At 40.7% G+C, this 14,998-nt stretch overlaps 3 non-coding genes across 3 annotated transcripts; all 3 read right to left on the bottom strand.

The window, feature by feature from the left end:
- Positions 1-11,256: 11,256 nt before the first annotated feature.
- LOC121400159 lies at positions 11,257-11,473 on the bottom strand. The gene has a single exon (XR_005965576.1). It is a non-coding gene; the product is annotated as a small nucleolar RNA U3 (small nucleolar RNA).
- Positions 11,474-12,684: 1,211 nt separating this feature from the next.
- Positions 12,685-12,901, bottom strand: LOC121400157. The gene has a single exon (XR_005965575.1). It is a non-coding gene; the product is annotated as a small nucleolar RNA U3 (small nucleolar RNA).
- A 1,212-nt stretch (positions 12,902-14,113) lies between these two features.
- Positions 14,114-14,330, bottom strand: LOC121400156. Its single transcript, XR_005965574.1, has one exon. It is a non-coding gene; the product is annotated as a small nucleolar RNA U3 (small nucleolar RNA).
- Between the last annotated feature and the right edge of the window lie 668 nt (positions 14,331-14,998).

Genomic DNA, 14,998 nt, shown 5'->3' with positions numbered 1-14,998 from the left:
CAGAAGTGACTGCGTTCCAAACATGAGTCTGAGATCAGGGAAGAAGTATATGCCTGAGGATGGGCCCCCCATGAGACAGCATGGCAGGGAGAAAGCTAGCGCCCAGCAAGATGAGTTATCGTCACATGCGTCAAAATCATCTAGGTCTAGCAAGATGTCTTCAGCAAGTTCCCTAGCACTCAAAGCACGAGCGAAGGCAGAGGCCGCACGTGTACAGCTAGCCTTTGCAGAAAAAGAAGCTAGTGTGAAAAGAGAAATGGCAGAAGCAGAAGCAGAACTGCATATTCTGCAGTGTCAGAGAGAAGCCGCCGCAGCAGTAGCTGAAGCCGCGGCCTACCTAGAAACATATTCATCAGAGAGTGAGGGTACCCATGAAGGTCCAGAAGTGCCAGGAAAACCTCTTTCCTCCGCAGAACGTGCAAGCGAGTATGTTCAGTGGTTTACTAGTATGCCAACTACTGAACGATCGATTAAAACTGAGCCAGCGGAAGTATACAGGCCTAAGCCAGCAGAAGCATACGCAACTAAGCCAGCAGCAGTTACAAGTACACCAAAGCAGCGCTACAGTGCCAGTGACATCAAACCAGCTAGAAAATATCCAGCAGAATACCCTAGAGACAGAATTCAGAGATTCCCATTGCCTCAGCCTAAAGATTGTGCACCTGAGCAACAATGCATACAAGATATCACTAAATATCTGCTACGCAAAGAAGCCGTTAACTCAAGCTTCATCAAGTTTGATGACTCCCCTGAAAATTACTGGGCTTGGAAGTCCTCCTTCCTGAATGCAACCAGAGATTTGAACCTTTCAGCCTCAGAGATGCTTGACCTGATGATAAAATGGCTAGGTACTGAGTCGGCCGAACATGCAAAAAGTATGCGCAGGGTGCATTTGTTTAACCCTTCAACAGGACTTGATATGGCTTGGCAGAGACTAGAGAAAAAATATGGCTCACCTGAAGTAATTCAGCAAACATTACAAAAAAGGTTAGAGGCCTTCCCCAAGCTGACCAGCAAAGATACCAAAAAACTAGAACAATTGGGAGACCTTCTCCTGGAGATAGAGTGTGCTAAAGAAGAAGGATATCTGAGAGGTCTAACATACTTGGACAATGCTATTGGTCTTAATCCCATAGTGGAGAAACTACCATACCACATGCAATTAAAGTGGGCATCTGTTGGAACTAAGTATAAAACAGAAGATTTTCCCCCTTTCTTTGTGTTTTCCAGGTTTGTGCAGCAGCAAGCACAGATGAAGAACGACCCCAGCTTTGCCTTTTACAGCAACAGTGATCAACCGCCTAAACCTGAAAGGCCTTCCAGATACCACGGTAAGACCTCTGTGTCCACACACAAAACATTCGTCCCTATGGGAAGCTCACACTCTCAAACCTGCAGCAAGGAGGGCAGTATAGAGAGCCCTGATAGACAATGTCCAATTCATCGAAAGCCCCATCCTTTAAAAAAGTGCAAAGGATTCAGAGGCAAACCTATTGGTGAAAGAATGTATTTTCTCAGACAGAACGGCATCTGCTTCAAGTGCTGTGAATCCACCAAACACATAGCCAGAGACTGTAAAATATCAGTGAAGTGCTCAGAATGTGGCAGTGAGAAACACATTGCAGCCTTACACCCTGACTCACCTGCGCCACCAGCAGAGACTGTACAAGCAGAGACAGATCACGGCAGGGAGCCTAGTGACAGCTCATCTCCTCCAGTAATGTCTAAGTGCACTGAAATCTGTGGCGCAGGTAAGAGCTTTCGATCATGCTCTAAAATATGTTTAGTGACTGTTTTCCCCTCTGGACAAAGAGAGCGAGCAGTGAAAATGTACGCAGTTCTCGATGAGCAAAGCAACCGATCTCTTGCAAAGTCAGACTTTTTCAACATCTTCAACATTAAAACTACTGTAGCTCCATACACTTTAAAGACTTGTGCAGGCGTTACAGAAACTGCAGGCAGAAGAGCCACAAACTTTATTGTTGAATCCTTTGACCGAAAAACACAGCTCCCTTTACCCGCATTAATAGAATGTGACATGTTACCAGATGACAAGGAAGAAATCCCTTCTCCAGAAGTAGCTTATTACCATCTCCATCTCCGTTCAATTGCTAACCTCATACCAGCTATTGATCCTGAAGCCTCCATACTTTTACTCTTAGGAAGAGACATTTTACAAGCACACAAGGTGCATGAGAAAATCAATGGTCCCTTTAATGCCCCTTATGCACAGAGACTTGAATTAGGATGGGTAATAGTAGGAAAAGTTTGCCTGGGATCTACACACCAGACTAATAGCGTCAGTACTTTAAGAACGTCTGTGTTACCGAATGGGCGTACCACCTCATTGAACCCATGTCAGAACAGGCTCATAGTCAAAGAAAGTTTTAATAACCTAACACATTTCAGTGACTCTTACTTGTGCAACCAAGAAGACATCAGCTTCAATCCAGAAACTGATAAGCTGGGGACAACAGTGTTTCAAAAATCAAAAGATGATGACAAGCAAGCTCTATCCATAGAAGATCAAGCATTTCTTCAAATCATGGACAAAGACACCCATCAAGATGACAGCCACAGCTGGGTCGCTCCATTGCCTTTTCGTACACCCAGATGTAAATTGCCTTCCAACAGAGAGCAAGCCATGATACGTATCGCCTCTCTTCGCAGAACTCTGCATGGTAAGCCAAGAATGAAAAGAGACTTCACAGAATTCATTAAGAAGATGCTGGACAATGACCATGCTGAGATTGCAAGACCACTGGAACAAGGTAAAGAACACTGGTATCTGCCGATGTTTGGCGTTTACCATCCACACAAACCTGATCAAATAAGAGTTGTATTTGACTCCAGTGCAGAGTGTGAAGGTGTCTCTTTAAACAATGTACTGTTAAGTGGCCCTGACCTAAACAACACATTGTTAGGGGTTCTCATACGCTTTAGGAAAGAACCTATTGCCTTTACAGCAGATGTGCAACAGATGTTTTACTGTTTCTTGGTGAGAGAAGACCACCGAGATTATTTACGTTTTCTGTGGTACAAGGACCATGACATAGACAAAGAAGTAGTTGAATACAGAATGAGGGTCCATGTCTTTGGAAACAGTCCCTCTCCTGCTGTTGCTATATACTGCATGCGTAAAGCAGCTCTGACAAGTGCAGAACAATTTGGACAAGATGCCAAACACTTTGTGTTGAGACACTTCTATGTAGACGATGGACTTGCATCTGCTAGCACCCCTGAGATAGCGATTGACATTCTAAACAAGACAAAACAGATGCTGGCAGAGTCTAATCTGAGACTTCATAAAATTGCATCAAATAGCACACAGGTCATGAATGCCTTTCCTGCTGATGACAGAGCTAAAGACCTCAAGGACCTTTGCCTGGGTACAGACACCCTGCCCCTTCAGAAAAGTTTGGGACTGAGCTGGGACCTAGAAAGAGACTCTTTTGTTTTTCAGGTATCTTCAGAAGAAAAACCTTTCACTAGAAGAGGAATCTTGTCTACAGTGAACAGCCTTTACGATCCTCTCGGGTTTGTAGCACCTGTAACTATAAAAGGTAAGGCCTTAGTACGTGAACTGTCATCTAAGAAATGCGATTGGGACGCATTACTCCCACAAGAAAAACTACATGAGTGGCTTCAATGGAAGGAATCCTTGCAAGCTTTGGAACACTTAGAGATACCCAGGTGTTATGTGTCTATTCCCCTGTCAGCAGCAAGTAGAAAAGAACTGTATGTATTTGCAGATGCATCCAACACAGCGATAGGTGCTGTAGCCTACTTGAAAACAATTGATGTTTGCAATGAGTGTTCGGTTGGATTTGTTATGGGGAAGTCTAAATTAAGCCCAAAACCAGCCCACACAATTCTACGTCTAGAACTATGTGCTGCTGTTCTAGCAGTAGAGTTGTATGAGCTCATCAGAGATGAAATAGATATAGATTTAGATGCTGTGCGATTCTTTACAGATAGCAAAACTGTATTAGGATATATCTGCAACACCTCCAGAAGGTTTTTCCTGTATGTTGCCAACCGAGTGAATAGAATTAGGCAAGTAACCCACCCTGATCAGTGGATTTATGTGCCCACAGAACAAAATCCTGCAGACTATGCCTTAAGACCCACACAAACTGTTCATCTGCAGAATTCTATATGGTTCTCAGGCCCTTCCTTCCTCTACCACACAGACAGAGAGGAGTTAGGCAATTCAGCAGAAAAACACCCACTTATAGAGCCTGAAGCTGATCCTGAAATTAAACCTACAGTTGCAAGCTTCAACACCAAAGCTTCTGACACTTTCCTCCATTCACATATCTTTGAGAGATTTTCTAACTGGGTGTCACTGTGTAAGACTATTGCCAGACTTATCCATGTAGCTAAGAGTTTCCAGAAAGAGCCAAGCAAAGTACAATGTAGAGGTTGGAAATGTTTCCCAGAGAAAGTCAACTCAGAAGAGATCTCACAGTCAAAAGCTACAATAATCTCTTCTGTTCAGCACGAATATTTTAAAAAAGAGTATACCTGTTTAAGTGAGCATAAAGCACTTCCGAAACAAAGTCGGCTTAATAAACTTAGTCCTGTTATAGATAGAGATGGACTAATGAGAGTGGGCGGCCGATTGTCCTTTGCTGCACTGACTGATCAAGAGAAGCAGCCTGTCCTTATACCTCATGATCATCACATTGCCAAATTGATTGTGAAACATTATCACAATAAAGTGGCTCACCAAGGGCGTCACATAACAGAAGGTGCAATCAGAGCTGAAGGTTTCTGGATCCTTGGCGGCAAGCGTCTGATATCTGCAGTGATCTACAAGTGTGTCATCTGCCGCAAATTGAGAGGGAGATTAGAAAGTCAAAAGATGGCAGACTTGCCTGAAGACAGAGTGACTCCTGAACCACAATTTACTAGTGTAGGCATTGATGTTTTTGGTCCATGGTCAGTGGTGACCCACCGCACAAGAGGAGGTAGTGCTGACAACAAACGCTGGGCGGTTCTCTTTACATGTCTGTCAACAAGAGCTGTACACATTGAACTGATCGAAACTATGTCAGCTTCCAGCTTCATCAATTCCTTAAGAAGATTCTTCTCAATTTGTGGCCCAGCAAAGTTGCTCCGCTCTGACAGGGGAACAAACTTTGTAGGAGCTTGTAAAGAATTAGACATTTGCATAGCTGATTCAGGAGTACAAGACTATCTCCAAAATAGAGGATGCACATGGGTTTTCAACCCTCCACATTCATCTCACATGGGAGGTGCCTGGGAAAGACTGATAGGTGTAGCCAGGCGTATTTTGGATGCGATGTTACTCCAAGATAAGTGTACGCGTCTGACCCATGAGACTTTGAGTACCTTTATGGCAGAAGTTATGGCCATTATGAACGCTAGACCTCTGGTACCAGTCTCTTCAGACCCCGATAACCCTATGGTTCTTACTCCAGCAATGCTTCTGACTCAGAAAGTGAACTCTTTGTCAGCCCCTTCTGGTAATTTTGAAACCGCAGGACTTCATGTAAAACAATGGAAGCAAGTTCAAAATCTGGCTGACACTTTCTGGAAAAGATGGAAAAGAGAGTACTTGTCTAACTTACAAAGTCGTAGAAAGTGGACCCAAAATCGTCCAAACATCCAAGTGGGTGATGTTGTGTTAGTGAAAGACAGTCAAGAAAGCAGGAATGAATGGCCTGTGGGACTCATCATCAACACTCTTCCAAGTAGAGATGGAAGAGTCAGGAAAGTAGAAGTAAAGATTGTCAAACAAGGGACTGCCAAAACGTATATGAGGCCAGTTTCAGACATTGTTGTTCTTGTTTCTGATAATACTTGAATTGTATTCTGCATAGCAGTAAGTTATATAGTGACATATTGAAATATGACAGGCAGGGAGTGTGCTGTTTATACCTTATCTGATGGCATTGTAATGTTAGGTTGTATGCATTAGTATTGGTTTAGCTGTTATGTGCTGCCACCTAGTGGACCATTTTAGGATAGCTGCCCACATGTTAATTAGACTTGTCATTCAAGGTTAAGCCTTCCCACTAAAGTTCACAGGAAGTAGAGGAGTATCCATTTTGAGCACACACAGACTGCTCACAAGCAGAGGGACAGAACTCCTTAGGATCTTTCACTTTTACACAGACCCCTGGTTACATAACCGTCTGTAAGTAAGATGATATGTTTCCTGTATGTGTTTACATGTGTGTATATGCTGTACAGGTTGTGATGCAATGTTATTATGTTTTACAGTTTTACAAAATAAATAAGAACCCATATAAGGATAAAGCATTCAAGTTTATTCAACTCACAGAGCATTCTGAGTATTCTTTGCTGAGTCTTATGTGGAGTGTGTTAAGCTGGCTGGTTAACCTATATTACGCAAAGGCACAGTATAGTGTGGAAACAGTACATAAATAAATACAATATCCCATAGGGGCAAATTCAATTCGCTAGCGTTTGGCATTTTCGCTACTGCGCAAATTCACTAACGAACGATGGCGTAGTTTCGCTAGTGTTACTTCGCAACCTTACGCCAGGCGAATCTTCGCTAGCGACGAAACTACGCAAATTCACTAACTTGTGGAGTGTACTGAACGCTACCTTTTACGCTAGACTTCCTTCGCCACCTCAGACCTGGCGAAGCGCAATAGAGTAGATAGGGATTGTTTAAAAAAAAAGTCAAAATTTTTTCTAAGTCCCAAAAAACGCTGGCGTGTTTTGTACATGATGGCTGATAGGCTGAAAAAGATCGAAAATTTTTTGGGGCTCCCCTTCCTCCCCCTTACATTTCCTGACTCATGGCAACTTACCTAGACAGTGGGCACATGTGTAGGGCAATATAAAATTTTTATTTGCAGATTTGAAGGTTTTCTAGGCATTTGTAGTGCAGATACGTGTTCCTCCATTGAAATTTGAATTTCGCGCCATATGCAAATTAGCCTTCGCTAGCGCAACTTCGCTTTATATAGCGAAACAACGCTAGCGCAACTCCGCAACCTTACGCTACCCCTGTGCTTCGGATTTTAGTGAATTTGCGAAGCGCTGGCGAAACTATGCCTGGCGAAGTGCGGCGAAGTTGCGCCTGGCGCAACTTCGCATCTTAGTGAATTTGTCCCATAGTGTCCGGGTGGTACCAGAAAGTACTTATCTGGTCAAATGAAAGAATGACTTACCAAATGAACATAAATATCATAACCTACCTATAAAATAGCAGCAGGGTCAGACTGGGCCAGTTGGACACTGGGGGAAAAAACCTGGTGGGCCCTGGACTTTTATGGCCCCTGCCAGCTGTTGGAGGGGAGTTGTGCCTGGAGTGGGGGGCCCTGGACCCCCAGTTTGATGCTGAATATCAGGGTAACCCTTAAGATCAAAGCAGCAGTAGTTCCAGGATAATGTCAATAGATGTGCTGCATACAATTCACAAATTTGATGGGGCAAACCAAGTTCAACCATTTGGAAGTGCCTTCTGACACATGTACCCTAAAGGAATGGGCCAGATTTTATACTAGAACTGCAGCAACTGCAACTTGGGTGACCGCAACTGCACTATGTGGCAGTAAACAACCCATAATGTTCACAATGCTTACACTGAATTATAGGAAATGGAGGAAAAAGTGACATAAATATCTACATTGAATATTTATTATTACAAAACCACACTATATGGGGTATAATGCCACCCACCCCCAAAATACAGCTGTGTCATTTTCTTATTACAGGTATGGGACCTGTTATCTAGAATGCTCAGTGCCTGGGGGTTTCCAGATAATGGGAAAAAAGGGCCTTTATAAGAGCCAGTAGAACTCTACAAGAGGCACTTTTTTGAGAAATACAAAAGACAAGATGCTTCCTGCAATTATATTAATAACAAAATTACTTTTAACTTTTAACATATAGTCCCCGATATAATGAAATCACTAATATAATTAAGAGAAATCTGACGATTCTAAAAACTGATCCGATGTTAGAAGTAATACTCCAAAGAGTGTGTTATTTTGTACCACGGAAATCAAAAACCCTAAAGAATATTCTATCCCTAACATCAAACATGAGAATGTGACGTGGTTAAATACGATGGGTTGTTTCAAATGTGGAGCACAGAGATGTGTTACCTGTCAATACATCACAATCAGGGACACCTTCCATTCAAACACTATGCAACGCATATATAAAATAAAGCTGTATAAAAATTGTAATACCAAGAATGTAATATATGTTATTTCATGTAAGAAATGCGGGAAACAATATGTGGGACAGACGAGTAGGTGTTTTAAAGAGAGTGCAAGAGAACATATTAATAATAAAGTGCAAAAAGCTGAAACCAATGTAACAAGACACATTTAGAATTTGCTTCCAGCAATCTAAACTATCTTTCAATACAAGACATTGAGAAAGTTGTTTTGCAAAAAAGAGGCGGAGATCAAAGCAAAACAATCCTACATCAAGAAACAGAATGGATTTTTACCATGGGCACAAGATTCCCAAAGGGAATGATTAATGAACATGATATATCATGTTATTTCTAATTAAGTGATTAAAAAAGGCAGGTTTATAAGTGTGATATAAAAAAATACCCATAAATAGGCCCAAAATCAAAAAATATTCTCTTTGTTAATGTAAATAAGATAAAGAAATACTATGTTTTTAAAGTTGTTTTTTCTTTGGTGCTTTTGTTAATATGTGACACTGTTCATAAAGTTGTTTTTGTTAAATCCTCACTTCACAAGGGGAGTACCAAGACGGAGACAAGGAGCAAGTCATGTGATAAATTAAATCACAGAAGGCCAGGCTTGTCCTTTCTCCTTTTTCCCTCCCCTTTTTAATGCAAGATCCAGTCAGATTGGTAGAAATTTGACTATGCCGCTGATTGGTTAATTACAATATGAATGTAATTGGTGGATATAAGTTTAAATACTGTGCATGAGTAATCTGTCAGTAGCCTATGATTAATTGTTGTCAGAACACAAAACTCCAGTGTGACTGCCTCTGAAAGCACCCCAGTGAGTGAGCCATCCAATGGAGGATATTGGCAAGAATACAAGTGTGGGGCCCTAGTTTGAGGACAGGTCTTGTGTGTTCGCTGCGGATTTCCAAAGGGAGAGGTACTTTTGGGAAAGGTATTGCTACCTGGGGCATAAGAACTCTTGGAAAGGGACCTTCCATTTGAAATTAACTGTGTGGTCATTAAACCCTTCCAGAGTGATTGGGACTGTGATAATAAAAATGACTGTGTTGGAGAGACAGAGTGATACCTTATAGTGAGTTAGGTAGGTCCCATGTATCCCCAGTGCAGGAGTGCATCTGTATTAGATTTCCCAAGTTATTTGATTACAGTTTTACAAAAAGTTTATATTTGTTATACTGCAAATGTGTGTTTTATTTTTCCTAGTGGAACTCCCCTGATGTGTGCTACTCAGTGTCCACTAGGTGGAGGCACTGCACTGTAAATCCCAGTTCCCAGTACTTTTCATACGCAAAAGGGATTCAGGGCCCTGAATTGCAAATGGTTAATTGCTACTAAAAGAGACAGTAACCAAATTAGGGTTACAGACATTTGTCTGAAATTCCAGTGCGCTCTTACAAAAAAAGAATAAACTACAAGCAAACTGGAAACAACAATAATAAAACAGCACTTTATAACTTTGTAGATAAAATTATTTTTATATGAAAACTTGATAATTTGACAGAAAATTAAAAAGTTCCACAACCAAAGCAATATTAAAAGATAAAAGAAGAGAAATTTATTGGGGGGAAATAAAGGCAATACTTTAAGGTTAAGGACACTTTTTATACACAAGGCTATTTTCTCCAAATGCAATAAAGTCAATGGGCGTCCGAATAATTATGACACGTGACAATTTTTATGCGTGCAACAATTTTGACGTGTGACAATTTTTTTTCTGTTGTGGCAGATTTTTCGTTGGCTAATTTTCGGTGCAGTTTCGCAAAAACATTTGTGGTTGGTGAAACATGGAAATTCATCACAAATCCATGCCTGCCAAATTTATTCACCCATCATTATCTAGCAGGGCAAACAGGTATTGTCTCCATATCCTCTCCTAATTAGCCTTCAGTCTTTGGTTGCCCTAGAGTGATATATATATATATATATATATATATATATATATATATATATATATATATATATATATATATATATATATATATATATATATATATATATATATATATATATATGAATATCTACCAAGGAAATGCACTTAATTGTTCAGCTGTGTGATTCACATGCCAGCCTTACTGGGGAGAATAAAAGTAATGTGGAACATTAAGGAAATAGATCAAGTTCAGATGTCTGTAATGAATCTTGTCATCGAGTGCATTTTCCCGCTCTGACAAGTATGAAACTTACATGCAGTATCTTCCCCCTTTAAATAGAAAGCAAAGAGCAACAGAGAATATGACCACGTGAATGTGAGCTCAGTGCCACTTTGTGCTCATTGCAAACTGAGCCACATATTTAAGGACATTAAAATGTAACAATACACCTTAATAAATAAGAGCAGAAGCAAATATATTTTATAAGCCATCAGGTACCAAAAATTAGCCTTTCCAAAATTTTCCTCCAAAGATAAGAATCTTAAAATTGCATTTTAGCATAGAATAAGCAAGATCACTTGTAGTGTACCAATGATGAAATACGTAATTATGGGGGAAATTCTTTACACTCAGGCTGGGAATTATCCCCAATCCCCTGTGGTTCTTTGATCATGAACATTGCTTTAAAGCAGCATGACCAGAATCAAAGCAACTCTCAAACAAAAAACCATAAAAGGCTAAGGAATTCCAGGGCCCCCTGAACAATAGGGATTGAGATTTAGCATTATCAAAAGGAGAAATGGAAAAAAGCACCTCCAGACACACAGTTTAACAAATGCACTTCCCAATTTTCTAATTAAAGAGTCAAATATTGCAAAATCAAATAAATTACAAAAAGCTTGGAGGCAAGATCAAGAACACTTTCTACATCATTGGAAACCATAACTCAGATTGAGCTCTCTTCCCTGCTCCTTTTCAGACAAAAACAGGAAACTCATCAATAACAGGTTAAATATGCAACCGCTCTTTTGCGCCATGATCTCTGATTTTTTAGGAAAGGCTGCATTTTTTTTTCAACATACAGCTTAACAAAAGCGCTCCCCAACTTTCTCTTTCAAGAGTCAAATTTCAGGAACCGAAAAAGTTACCAAAAGCTCGGAGGCAAGACAACGAACACTTTCTCAATCGTTGGAAACCACCACTCAGATTGAGCTCTCTTCCCCTGCTCTTTTTCAGAAAAAGAACAGGAATCTCATTGATTACAGCCAACCACTGCCACACAGCAGAGTTGCCAGTACACATCACGATAAGAAGAGAACACTCAAGCACATCATCATGGTGAGCGAGTTTGGACACTTTCAAGCACATTTCGCCCTGCAAATCCTATAGAAATGATCCCTGAAAACATAGTCCTAACCAAATGCCGGGTCGACTTTTCTGCACTTTCTTTTAACCCATGTTTAACTATAGGGTGACAAGCTTTTTCTAATTGTAAGCCAAAAAATTCAATTGAAATTTTTAATTTTCTTTTTGTTTTTCCCCCCTCCAAACTAGTCTTCTTCCATACATTCCATGGTAATGAAACATGGAAATGCCAAGCAGGTGCAAAGGTGTCTTTGCTGACATGACAGGCCTAAAGTTCCACCTGACGGTGATGGAAATGAAGGCAATCTATGTTTAAAATTGTCTCCGTCCTTCTCTTGGGTGAATGTGCAACTGCTCTTTTGCGCCATGATCTCTGATAGAGTTTTAGGAAAGGCTGCATTTTTTTTTCAATATCTGCATCCTGTACATCATTCCCAAAAACTGTCTTGGCTGGTAAACGTAGCTTTCCTTGTGTCAGATGCATCATGATGAACATCAATGTAACAAAATCAACCAATGTGCAGAGATGTGCAGAGATTGTTGAAAAATGTAGGATTTTCAAAAAAAAGGAAAGACTGGCAAGAGGTAATTCAAGTTCCAGCACCATCGTTTTCAAAAGGAAAATACATTTTGAGCATGAAGTGTCGCTCTAGGGTAGAAGAAAAGGCATGGCCTTTATATTTGTTTCCATTCGCATGCCCTATGGAATGCCTTAAATTCTAGACTATCGAGGTTTAGCGAGATCAAACGAGGAGACAGAAAAAATAACCACCAGATGCAAAGGTGGACAAAAGCACTCGACAATTTTCTCACTCTAGAGTCGCAGTTTGCAAAATCGAAAAGATTACCAAAAGATTGGGGGAAAGACCAAAAACACTTTCTCCGTTTTTCGCCAATCTCTGCACACGACTTTGTTGATTTTGTTAAATTGATGTTCTTCATAATGCACCTGAGGTCATTCAAATTCCAGCGCCACCATTTTCAAAGGGAAAATACATTTTGAGCAGGAAGTGTCGCTCCGGGGCAGATGAAAAGACATGGCGTTTACAGTTCTTTTCATTTGCATCACCCGTGGAAAGCCTAAAAATGCTAGACTTTCGCGATATCAAAAGAAGAGATGGGGGAAAAAACACCACCGGACATACAGCTTAATGAAAGCGCTCCCCAACTTTCTCTTTCAAGAATCAAATTTCAGGAAGCGGAAAAGTTACCAAAAGCTCGGAGACAAGACAACGGACACTTTCTCCATCGTTGGAAACCACCACTCAGATTGAGCTCTCTTCCCCTGCTCTTTTTCAGAAAAAGAACAGGAATCTCATCGATTACAGCCAACCACTGCCACACAGCAGAGTTGCCAGTACACATCACGATAAGAAGAGAACACTCAAGCACATCATCATGGTGAGCGAGTTTGGACACTTTCAAGCACATTTCGCCCTGCAAATCCTATAGAAATGATCCCTGAAAATATAGTCCTAACCAAATGCCGGGTCGACTTTTCTGCACTTTCTTTTAACCCATGTTTAACTATAGGGTGACAAGCTTTTTCTAATTGTAAGCCAAAAAATTCAATTGAAATTTTTAATTTTCTTTTTGTTTTTTCCCCCCCTCCAAACTAGTCTTCTTCCATACATTCCATGGTAATGAAACATGGAAATGCCAAGCAGGTGCAAAGGTGTCTTTGCTGACATGACAGGCCTAAAGTTCCACCTGACGGTGATGGAAATGAAGGCAATCTATGTTTAAAATTGTCTCCGTCCTTCTCTTGGGTGAATGTGCAACTGCTCTTTTGCGCCATGATCTCTGATAGAGTTTTAGGAAAGGCTGCATTTTTTTTCAATATCTGCATCCTGTACATCATTCCCAAAAACTGTCTTGGCTGGTAAACGTAGCTTTCCTTGTGTCAGATGCATCATGATGAACATCAATGTAACAAAATCAACCAATGTGCAGAGATGTGCAGAGATTGTTGAAAAATGTAGGATTTTCAAAAAAAAGGAAAGACTGGCAAGAGGTAATTCAAGTTCCAGCACCATCGTTTTCAAAAGGAAAATACATTTTGAGCATGAAGTGTCGCTCTAGGGTAGAAGAAAAGGCATGGCCTTTATATTTGTTTCCATTCGCATGCCCTATGGAATGCCTTAAATTCTAGACTATCGAGGTTTAGCGAGATCAAACGAGGAGACAGAAAAAATAACCACCAGATGCAAAGGTGGACAAAAGCACTCGACAATTTTCTCACTCTAGAGTCGCAGTTTGCAAAATCGAAAAGATTACCAAAAGATTGGGGGAAAGACCAAAAACACTTTCTCCGTTTTTCGCCAATCTCTGCACACGACTTTGTTGATTTTGTTAAATTGATGTTCTTCATAATGCACCTGAGGTCATTCAAATTCCAGCGCCACCATTTTCAAAGGGAAAATACATTTTGAGCAGGAAGTGTCGCTCCGGGGCAGATGAAAAGACATGGCGTTTACAGTTCTTTTCATTTGCATCACCCGTGGAAAGCCTAAAAATGCTAGACTTTCGCGATATCAAAAGAAGAGATGGGGGAAAAAACACCACCGGACATACAGCTTAATGAAAGCGCTCCCCAACTTTCTCTTTCAAGAGTCAAATTTCAGGAAGCGGAAAAGTTACCAAAAGCTCGGAGACAAGACAACGGACACTTTCTCCATCGTTGGAAACCACCACTCAGATTGAGCTCTCTTCCCCTGCTCTTTTTCAGAAAAAGAACAGGAATCTCATCGATTACAGCCAACCACTGCCACACAGCAGAGTTGCCAGTACACATCACGATAAGAAGAGAACACTCAAGCACATCATCATGGTGAGCGAGTTTGGACACTTTCAAGCACATTTCGCCCTGCAAATCCTATAGAAATGATCCCTGAAAATATAGTCCTAACCAAATGCCGGGTCGACTTTTCTGCACTTTCTTTTAACCCATGTTTAACTATAGGGTGACAAGCTTTTTCTAATTGTAAGCCAAAAAATTCAATTGAAATTTTTAATTTTCTTTTTGTTTTTCTCCCCCCTCCAAACTAGTCTTCTTCCATACATTCCATGGTAATGAAACATGGAAATGCCAAGCAGGTGCAAAGGTGTCTTTGCTGACATGACAGGCCTAAAGTTCCACCTGACGGTGATGGAAATGAAGGCAATCTATGTTTAAAATTGTCTCCGTCCTTCTCTTGGGTGAATGTGCAACTGCTCTTTTGCGCCATGATCTCTGATAGAGTTTTAGGAAAGGCTGCATTTTTTTTTCAATATCTGCATCCTGTACATCATTCCCAAAAACTGTCTTGGCTGGTAAACGTAGCTTTCCTTGTGTCAGATGCATCATGATGAACATCAATGTAACAAAATCAACCAATGTGCAGAGATGTGCAGAGATTGTTGAAAAATGTAGGATTTTCAAAAAAAAGGAAAGACTGGCAAGAGGTAATTCAAGTTCCAGCACCATCGTTTTCAAAAGGAAAATACATTTTGAGCATGAAGTGTCGCTCTAGGGTAGAAGAAAAGGCATGGCCTTTATATTTGTTTCCATTCGCATGCCCTATGGAATGCCTTA

This window comes from Xenopus laevis, chromosome 2L (genome assembly GCF_017654675.1).
Source record: "Xenopus laevis strain J_2021 chromosome 2L, Xenopus_laevis_v10.1, whole genome shotgun sequence".
Taxonomy (NCBI): domain Eukaryota; kingdom Metazoa; phylum Chordata; class Amphibia; order Anura; family Pipidae; genus Xenopus; species Xenopus laevis.
This window is presented reverse-complemented; position numbering and strand designations above follow the sequence as displayed.